This window comes from Neopsephotus bourkii, unplaced genomic scaffold, assembly GCF_033783945.1.
Source record: "Neopsephotus bourkii isolate Nb327-2 ecotype Australia unplaced genomic scaffold, CSIRO-AGI_Nbou_v1 NB_1723, whole genome shotgun sequence".
In the NCBI taxonomy this organism is placed as follows: domain Eukaryota; kingdom Metazoa; phylum Chordata; class Aves; order Psittaciformes; family Psittacidae; genus Neopsephotus; species Neopsephotus bourkii.
Window position 1 is genome coordinate 575,579 of NW_026902197.1, and position 10,037 is coordinate 585,615.

The following is a 10,037-nucleotide window of genomic DNA, read 5'->3' on the forward strand; positions in this document are numbered from 1 at the left end:
ATTGAATCTCTGTGTCCTGACTGCCTGAGCTGGCTGCGGATTGAATCTCTGTGTCCTGATTGGCAGAGCTGACTGCGGATTGAATCTCTGTGTCCTGATTGCCTGAGCTGGCTGCGGATTGAATCTCTGTGTCCTGATTGGCTGTGCTGGGTGAGGATTGAATCTCTGTGTCCTGATTGCCTGAGCTGGCTGCGGATTGAATCTCTGTGTCCTGATTGCCTGAGCTGGCTGCGGATTGAATCTCTGTGTCCTGATTGGCTGTGCTGGGTGAGGATTGAATCTCTGTGTCCTGATTGCCTGTGCTGGGTGAGGATTGAATCTCTGTGTCCTGATTGGCTGTGCTGGGTGCGGATTGAATCTCTGTGTCCTGATTGCCTGAGCTGGGTGCGGATTGAATCTCTGTGTCCTGATTGCCTGAGCTGGCTGCGGATTGAATCTCTGTGTCCTGATTGCCTGAGCTGGCTGCGGATTGAATCTCTGTGTCCTGATTGGCTGTGCTGGGTGAGGATTGAATCTCTGTGTCCTGATTGCCTGAGCTGGCTGAGTTGGTGAGGATTGAATCTCTATGCTCTAATTGGCTGTGCTGTGTGAAGATCATGTCCCCACCTTCTGATTGCCCGAGATGGCTGCGCATTGAATCTCTGTGTCCTGATTGCCTGAGCTAGGTGGAGATTCAGTCTCTGTGTCCTGATTGGCTGTGCTGGGTGAGGATTGAATCTGTGTGTCCTGAAAGCCTGAGCTGGCTGCGGATTGAATCTCTGTGTCCTGATTGGCTTCTGGTGAGATTGAATCTCTGTGTCCTGATTGGCTGTGCTGGGTGCGGATTGAATCTCTGTGTCCTGACTGCCTGAGCTGGCTGCGGATTGAATCTCTGTGTCCTGATTGCCTGAGCTGGCTGCGGATTGAATCTCTGTGTCCTGATTGCCTGAGCTGGCTGCGGATTGAATCTCTGTGTCCTGATTGGCTGTGCTGGGTGAGGATTGAATCTCTGTGTCCTGAAAGCCTGAGCTGGCTGCGGATTGAATCTCTGTGTCCTGATTGGCTGTGCTGGGTGAGGATTGAATCTCTGTGTCCTGATTGCCTGAGCTGGCTGCGGATTGAATCTCTGTGTCCTGATTGGCTGTGCTGGGTGAGGATTGAATCTCTGTGTCCTGACTGCCTGAGCTGGCTGCGGATTGAATCTCTGTGTCCTGATTGGCTGAGCTGGCTGCGGATTGAATCTCTGTGTCCTGATTGGCTGTGCTGGGTGAGGATTGAATCTCTGTGTCCTGACTGCCTGAGCTGGCTGCGGATTGAATCTCTGTGTCCTGATTGCCTGAGCTGGCTGCGGATTGAATCTCTGTGTCCTGATTGCCTGAGCTGGCTGCGGATTGAATCTCTGTGTCCTGATTGGCTGTGCTGGGTGAGGATTGAATCTCTGTGTCCTATTGCCTGAGCTGGCTGGTTGGATTGGCTGATCTGGGTGAGGATTGAATCTCTATGCCCTAATTGGCTGTGCTGTGTGAAGATCATGTCCCCACCTTCTGATTGCCCGAGATGGCTGCGCATTGAATCTCTGTGTCCTGATTGCCTGAGCTGGGTGCAGATTCAGTCTCTGTGTCCTGATTGGCTGTGCTGGGTGAGGATTGAATCTCTGTGTCCTGAAAGCCTGAGCTGGGTGCGGATTGAATCTCTGTGTCCTGATTGGCTGTGCTGGGTGCGGATTGAATCTCTGTGTCCTGGCTGCCTGAGGTGGCTGCGGATTGAATCTCTGTGTCCTGATTAGCTGTGCTGGGTGAGGATTGAATCTCTGTATCCTGATTGGCTGTGCTGGGTGAGGATTGAATCTCTGTGTCCTGAAAGCCTGAGCTGGCTGCGGATTGAATCTCTGTGTCCTGATTGGCTGTGCTGGGTGAGGATTGAATCTCTGTGTCCTGATTGCCTGAGCTGGCTGCGGATTGAATCTCTGTGTCCTGATTGGCTGTGCTGGGTGAGGATTGAATCTCTGTGTCCTGACTGCCTGAGGTGGCTGCGGATTGAATCTCTGTGTCCTGATTGGCTGTGCTGGGTGAGGATTGAATCTCTGTGTCCTGATTGGCTGTGCTGGGTGAGGATTGAATCTCTGTGTCCTGATTGCCTGAGCTGGCTGCGGATTGAATCTCTGTGTCCTGATTGGCTGTGCTGGCTGCGGATTGAATCTCTGTGTCCTGATTGCCTGAGCTGGCTGCGGATTGAATCTCTGTGTCCTGATTGGCTGTGCTGGGTGCGGATTGAATCTCTGTGTCCTGATTGCCTGAGCTGGCTGCGGATTGAATCTCTGTGTCCTGATTGCCTGAGCTGGCTGCGGATTGAATCTCTGTGTCCTGATTGGCTGTGCTGGAGGATTGAATCTCTGTGCCTGAGCTGAGCTGGCTGCGGATTGAATCTCTGTGTCCTGATTGGCTGTGCTGGGTGAGGATTGAATCTCTGTGTCCTGATTGCCTGAGCTGGCTGCGGATTGAATCTCTGTGTCCTGATTGGCTGTGCTGGGTGCGGATTGAATCTCTGTGTCCTGACTGCCTGAGCTGGCTGCGGATTGAATCTCTGTGTCCTGATTGGCTGTGCTGGGTGAGGATTGAATCTCTGTGTCCTGATTGGCTGTGATAGGTGAGGATTGAATCTCTATGCCCTAATTGTCTGTGCTGTGTGAAGATCATGTCCCCGCCTTCTGATTGCCCGAGATGGCTGCGCATTGAATCTCTGTGTCCTGATTGCCTGAGCTGGGTGCAGATTCAATCTCTGTGTCCTGATTGCCTGAGCTGGCTGCGGATTGAATCTCTGTGTCCTGATTGGCTGTGCTGGGTGAGGATTGAATCTCTGTGTCCTGATTGCCTGAGCTGGGTGCAGATTCAATCTCTGTGTCCTGATTGGCTATCCTGGGTGAAGATTGAATCTCTGTGTCCTGATTGGCTGTGCTGGGTGCGGATTGAATCTCTGTGTCCTGACTGCCTGAGCTGGCTGCGGATTGAATCTCTGTGTCCTGATTGGCTGTGCTGGGTGAGGATTGAATCTCTGTGTCCTGAATGGCTGTGATGGGTGAGGATTGAATCTCTATGCCGTAATTGCCTGTGCTGTGTGAAGATCATGTCCCTGCCTTCTGATTGCCCGAGATGGCTGCGCATTGAATCTCTGTGTCCTGATTGCCTGAGCTGGGTGCAGATTCAATCTCTGTGTCCTGATTGCCTGAGCTGGCTGCGGATTGAATCTCTGTGTCCTGATTGGCTGTGCTGGCTGCGGATTGAATCTCTGTGTCCTGATTGCCTGAGCTGGCTGATGATTGTGCCCCCACCTTCAGACTGGCTGATCTGTGTGAGGATCGAGTTCCCACCTTCTGATTGTCTGATCTGGGTGAGGATTGAATCTCTATGCCCTAATTGGCTTTGCTCTCTGAAGATCATGTCCCCACCTTCTGATTGCCCGAGATGGCTGCGGATTGAATCTCTGTGTCCTGATTGGCTGTGCTGGGTGAGGATTGAATCTCTGTGTCCTGAAAGCCTGAGCTGGCTGCGGATTGAATCTCTGTGTCCTGATTGGCTGTGCTGGGTGAGGATTGAATCTCTGTGTCCTGATTTACGGAGCTGGCTGCGGATTGAATCTCTGTGTCCTGACTGCCTGAGGTGGCTGCGGATTGAATCTCTGTGTCCTGATTGGCTGTGCTGGGTGAGGATTGAATCTCTGTGTCCTGATTGGCTGTGCTGGGTGAGGATTGAATCTCTATGCCCTAATTGCCTGTGCTGTGTGAAGATCATGTCCCCACCTTCTGATTGCCCGATATGGCTGCGCATTGAATCTCTGTGTCCTGATTGGCTGTGCTATGTGCGGATTGAATCTCTGTGTCCTGATTGGCTGTGCTGGGTGCAGATTCAATCTCTGTGCCCTGATTGCCTGAGCTGGGTGCCGATTCAATCTCTGTGCCCTGATTGCCTGAGCTGACTGCGGATTGAATCTCTGTGTCCTAATTGCCTGAGTTGGCTGCGGATTGAATATCTGTGTCCTGATTGGCTGTCCTGGCTGCGGATTGAATCTCTGTGTCCTGACTGCCTGAGCTGGGTGCAAATTGAATCTCTGTGTCCTAAAAGCCTGAGCTGGATGCGGATTGAATCTCTGTGTCCTGACTTCCTGAGCTGGCTGCGGTTGAATCTCTGTGTCCTGATTGGCTGTGCTGGGTGCGGTTTGAATCTCTGTGTCCTGACTGCCTGAGGTGGCTGCGGATTGAATCTCTGTGTCCTGATTGGCTGTCGTGGGTGAGGACTGTATCGCTGTGTCCTGATTGGCTGTGCTGGGTGAGGATTGAATCTCTATGCCCTAATTGCCTGTGCTGTGTGAAGATCATGTCCCCACCTTCTGATTGCCCGAGATGGCTGTGGATTGAATCTCTGTGTCCTGACTGCCTGAGCTGGGTGCAGATTCAGTCTCTGTGTCCTGATTGGTTGTGCTGGGTGCGGATTGAATCTCTTGCCTGATTGCCGAGTGGCTGCGATTGAATCTCTGTGTCCTGATTGCCTGAGCTGGCTGCGGATTGAATCTCTGTGTCCTGATTGGCTGTGCTGGGTGAGGATTGAATCTCTGTGTCCTGAATGCCTGAGCTGGCTGCGGATTGAATCTCTGTGTCCTGATTGCCTGAGCTGGCTGCGGATTGAATCTCTGTGTCCTGATTGGCTGTGCTGGGTGAGGATTGAATCTCTATGCCCTATTGCCTGTGCTGGATTGCCTGAGATGGCTGCGCATTGAATCTCTGTGTCCTGATTGCCTGAGCTGGGTGCAGATTCAATCTCTGTGTCCTGATTGCCTGAGCTGGCTGCGGATTGAATCTCTGTGTCCTGATTGCCTGAGCTGGCTGGATTGAATCTCTGTGTCCTGATTGGAGCTGGCTATGATTGGCCATTGGCTGATCTGGTGAGGATCGATCCCCACCTTCTGATTGGCTGACCTGGGTGAGGATTGAATCTCTATGCCCTAATTGGCTGTGCTGTGTGAAGATCATGTCCCCACCTTCTGATTGCCCGAGATGGCTGCGGATTGAATCTCTGTGTCCTGATTGGCTGTGCTGGGTGAGGATTGAATCTCTGTGTCCTGAAAGCCTGAGCTGGCTGCGGATTGAATCTCTGTGTCCTGATTGGCTGTGCTGGGTGAGGATTGAATCTCTGTGTCCTGATTTACGATGCTGGCTGCGGATTGAATCTCTGTGTCCTGATTGGCTGTGCTGGGTGCGGATTGAATCTCTGTGTCCTGACTGCCTGAGGTGGCTGCGGATTGAATCTCTGTGTCCTGATTGGCTGTGCTGGGTGAGGATTGAATCTCTGTGTCCTGATTGGCTGTGCTGGGTGAGGATTGAATCTCTATGCCCTAATTGCCTGTGCTGTGTGAAGATTTCTTCTGATTGCCAGGCATTGAATCTCTGTGTCCTGATTGCTGGCTTGCGGATTGAATCTCTGTGTCCTGATTGGCTGTGCTGGGTGAGGACTGAATCTCTGAGTCCTGATTGCCTGAGCTGGGTGCGGATTGAATCTCTGTGTCCTGATTGCCTGAGCTGGCTGCGGATTGAATCTCTGTGTCCTAATTGCCTGAGCTGGCTGCAGATTGAATATCTGTGTCCTGATTGGCTGTGCTGGCTGCGGATTGAATCTCTGTGTCCTGACTGCCTGAGCTGGGTGCGAATTGAATCTCTGTGTCCTAAAACCCTGAGCTGGCTGCGGATTGAATCTCTGTGTCCTGACTTCCTGAGCTGGCTGCGGTTGAATCTCTGTGTCCTGATTGGCTGTGCTGGGTGAGGATTGAATCTCTGTGTCCTGACTGCCTGAGGTGGCTGCGGATTGACTCTCTGTGTCCTGATTGGCTGTCGTGGGTGAGGACTGAATCGCTGTGTCCTGATTGGCTGTGCTGGGTGAGGATTGAATCTCTATGCCCTAATTGCCTGTGCTGTGAGAAGATCATGTCCCCACCTTCTGATTGCCCGAGATGGCTGTGGATTGAATCTCTGTGTCCTGACTGCCTGAGCTGGGTGCAGATTCAGTCTCTGTGTCCTGATTGGTTGTGCTGGGTGCGGATTGAATCTCTGCTGTGGATCCTGAGCTGGCTTGCGGATTGAATCTCTGTGTCCTGATTGGCTGTGCTGGGTGCGATTAATCTCTGTGCCTGATTGCTGGCTGGTGGATTAATCTCTGTGCCTGATTGCCTGAGCTGCTGCGGATTGAATCTCTGTGTCCTATTGCCTGAGTGGCTGCGGATTGAATTCTGTGTCCTGATTGGCTGTGCTGGTGCGGATTGAATCTCTGTGTCCTGATGCCTGAGCTGGTGGTTTTGGTGGTGCGGTTGAATCTCTGTGTCCTGACTGCCTGAGGTGGCTGCGGATTGAATCTCTGTGTCCTGATTGGCTGTGGTGGGTGAGGATTGAATCGCTGTGTCCTGATTGGCTGTGCTGGGTGAGGATTGAATCTCTATGCCCTAATTGCCTGTGCTGTGTGAAGATCATGTCCCCACCTTCTGATTGCCCGAGATGGCTGCGCATTGAATCTCTGTGTCCTGATTGCCTGAGCTGGCTGCGGATTGAATCTCTGTGTCCTGATTGGCTGTGCTGGGTGAGGATTGAATCTCTGTGTCCTGACTGCCTGAGCTGGCTGCGGATTGAATCTCTGTGTCCTGATTGGCTGTGCTGGGTGAGGATTGAATCTCTGTGTCCTGACTGCCTGAGCTGGCTGGGATTGAATCTCTGTGTCCTGATTGGCTGTGCTGGGTGCGGATTGAATCTCTGTGTCCTGACTGCCTGAGTGGCTGCGGATTGAATCTCTGTGTCCTGATTGGCTGTGCTGGGTGAGGATTGAATCTCTGTGTCCTGATTGCCTGAGCTGGCTGCGGATTGAATCTCTGTGTCCTGATTGGCTGTGCTGGGTGAGGATTGAATCTCTGTGTCCTGATTGCGAGCTGGTGTTGTGAGGGTGAGGATTGAATCTCTATGCCCTAATTGGCTGTGCTGTGTGAAGATTCTATCCCCACCTTCTGATTGCCCGAGATGGCTGCGGATTGAATCTCTGTGTCCTGATTGCCTGAGCTGGCTGCGGATTGAATCTCTGTGTCCTGATTGGCTGTGCTGGGTGAGGATTGAATCTCTGTGTCCTGACTGCCTGAGCTGGCTGCGGATTGAATCTCTGTGTCCTGATTGCCTGAGCTGGCTGCGGATTGAATCTCTGTGTCCTGATTGGCTGTGCTGGGTGAGGATTGAATCTCTGTGTCCTGATTGCCTGAGCTGGCTGCGGATTGAATCTCTGTGTCCTGATTGCCTGAGCTGGCTGCGGATTGAATCTCTGTGTCCTGATTGCCTGAGCTGGCTGCGGATTGAATCTCTGTGTCCTGATTGGCTGTGCTGGGTGAGGATTGAATCTCTGTGTCCTAATTGCCTGAGCTGGCTGCGGATTGAATCTCTGTGTCCTGATTGGCTGTGCTGGGTGAGGATTGAATCTCTGTGTCCTGACTGCCTGAGCTGGCTGCGGTTGAATCTCTGTGTCCTGATTGGCTGTGCTGGGTGCGGATTGAATCTCTGTGTCCTGACTGCCTGAGGTGGCTGCGGATTGAATCTCTGTGTCCTGATTGGCTGTGGTGGGTGAGGATTGAATCGCTGTGTCCTGATTGGCTGTGCTGGGTGAGGATTGAATCTCTATACCCTAATTGCCTGTGCTGTGTGAAGATCATGTCCCCACCTTCTGATTGCCCGAGATGGCTGCGCATTGAATCTCTGTGTCCTGATTGCCTGAGCTGGGTGAAGATTCAATCTCTGTGTCCTGACTGGCTGTGCTGGGTGCGGATTGAATCTCTGTGTCTGACCTGAGATGACTGCGGATTGAATCTCTGTGTCCTGATTGCCTGAGCTGGGTGCAGATTCAGCCTCTGTGTCCTGATTGGCTGTGCTGGGTGCGGATTGAATCTCTGTGTCCTGATTGCCTGAGCTGGCTGCGGATTGAATCTCTGTGTCCTGATTGGCTGTGCTGGGTGAGGATTGAATCTCTGTGTCCTGATTGGCTGTGCTGGGTGAGGATTGAATCTCTATGCCCTAATTGCCTGTGCTGTGTGAAGATCGTGTCCCCACCTTCTGATTGCCTGAGATGGCTGCGCATTGAATCTCTGTGTCCTGATTGCCTGAGCTGGGTGCAGATTCAATCTCTGTGTCCTGATTGCCTGAGCTGGCTGCGGATTGAATCTCTGTGTCCTGATTGCCTGAGCTGGCTGCGGATTGAATCTCTGTGTCCTGATTGGCTGTGCTGGGTGAGGATTGAATCTCTGTGTCCTGATTGCTGAGCTGGCTGTTGTTGTCTGATTGCTGAGCTGGGTGAGGATTGAATCTCTATGCCCTAATTGGCTGTGCTGTGTGAGATTGTCCACTCTGATTGCCTGAGCTGGCTGCGGATTGAATCTCTGTGTCCTGATTGGCTGTGCTGGGTGCGGATTGAATCTCTGTGTCCTGATTGCCTGAGCTGGCTGCGGATTGAATCTCTGTGTCCTGATTGGCTGTGCTGGGTGAGGATTGAATCTCTGTGTCCTGATTGCCTGAGCTGGCTGCGGATTGAATCTCTGTGTCCTGATTGGCTGTGCTGGGTGCGGATTGAATCTCTGTGTCCTGACTGCCTGAGCTGGCTGCGGATTGAATCTCTGTGTCCTGATTGGCTGTGCTGGGTGAGGATTGAATCGCTGTGTCCTGATTGGCTGTGAAGGGTGAGGATTGAATCTCTATGCCCTAATTGCCTGAGCTGTGTGAAGATCATGTCCCCACCTTCTGATTGCCCGATATGGCTGCGCATTGAATCTCTGTGTCCTGATTGCCTGAGCTGGCTGCGGATTGAATCCCTGTGTCCTGATTGCCTGAGCTGGGTGCAGATTCAATCTCTGTGCCCTGATTGCCTGAGCTGACTGCGGATTGAATCTCTGTGTCCTGATTGCCTGAGCTGGGTGCGGATTGAATCTCTGTGTCCTGATTGGCTGTGCTGGCTGCGGATTGAATCTCTGTGTCCTGATTGCCTGAGCTGGCTGCGGATTGAATCTCTGTGTCCTGATTGGCTGAGCTGGCTGATGATTGCGCCCCCACCTTCAGACTGGCTGATCTGTGTGAGGATCGAGTCCCCACCTTCTGATTGGCTGACCTGGGTGAGGATTGAATCTCTATGCCCTAATTGGCTGTGCTGTGTGAAGATCATGTCCCCACCTTCTGATTGCCCGAGATGGCTGCGGATTGAATCTCTGTGTCCTGATTGCCTGAACTGGCTGCGGATTGAATCTCTGTGTCCTGATTGGCTGTGCTGGGTGAGGATTGAATCTCTGTGTCCTGATTGCCTGAGCTGCCTGATGATTGCGCCCCCACCTTCAGACTGGCTGATCTGTGTGAGGATCAAGTCCCCACCTTCTGATTGCCCGAGATGGCTGCGGATTGAATCTCTGTGTCCTGATTGCCTGAACCTGCTGCGGATTGAATCTCTGTGTTCTGATTGGCTGTCCTGGGTGAGGATTGAATCTCTGTGTTCTGATTGGCTGTGCTGGGTGATGTGCTGCACCAGGTGGGTGCTGTTCCCCGGTGAGCGCTGGGGTGGAGGCTGGCCCCGCTGGGCTGGGGGCGCTGGGGGCGGTCACCAGGGGTCCGGGTTGGAACAGGCTGCCCTGGGCAGTGCTGGAGTCACCCTGAAGTGTGCGCACACGGCGCAGCCGAGGCCTCAGTGACACGGCTCAGCGGTGCCCTGGCAGTGCTGGAACGGGGGAACTGGATCATCCCGACGGGCTGTCCAAGCGGAATGACCCTGTGCCTCTAGGATCAGCGGCCGCAGCGACGGAATCGTGTCTGCACGTCCCCATTGGCTGAGGCTCCTGTAACTCCTGCAGTCTCCCCCTCGTGATTGGCTGCCGGCTGCTCCCACCTCCACCGCCCCGGTTTGCACTGCCCATGTCCGTGCCGAGCCCGTTCCTGCCTCACGCCAGTGCCCGGCACTCCTGTGCCCGCCCCGAACCTCCGGGGGGGCCGGAGCATCGCCGGGACGCCAAAG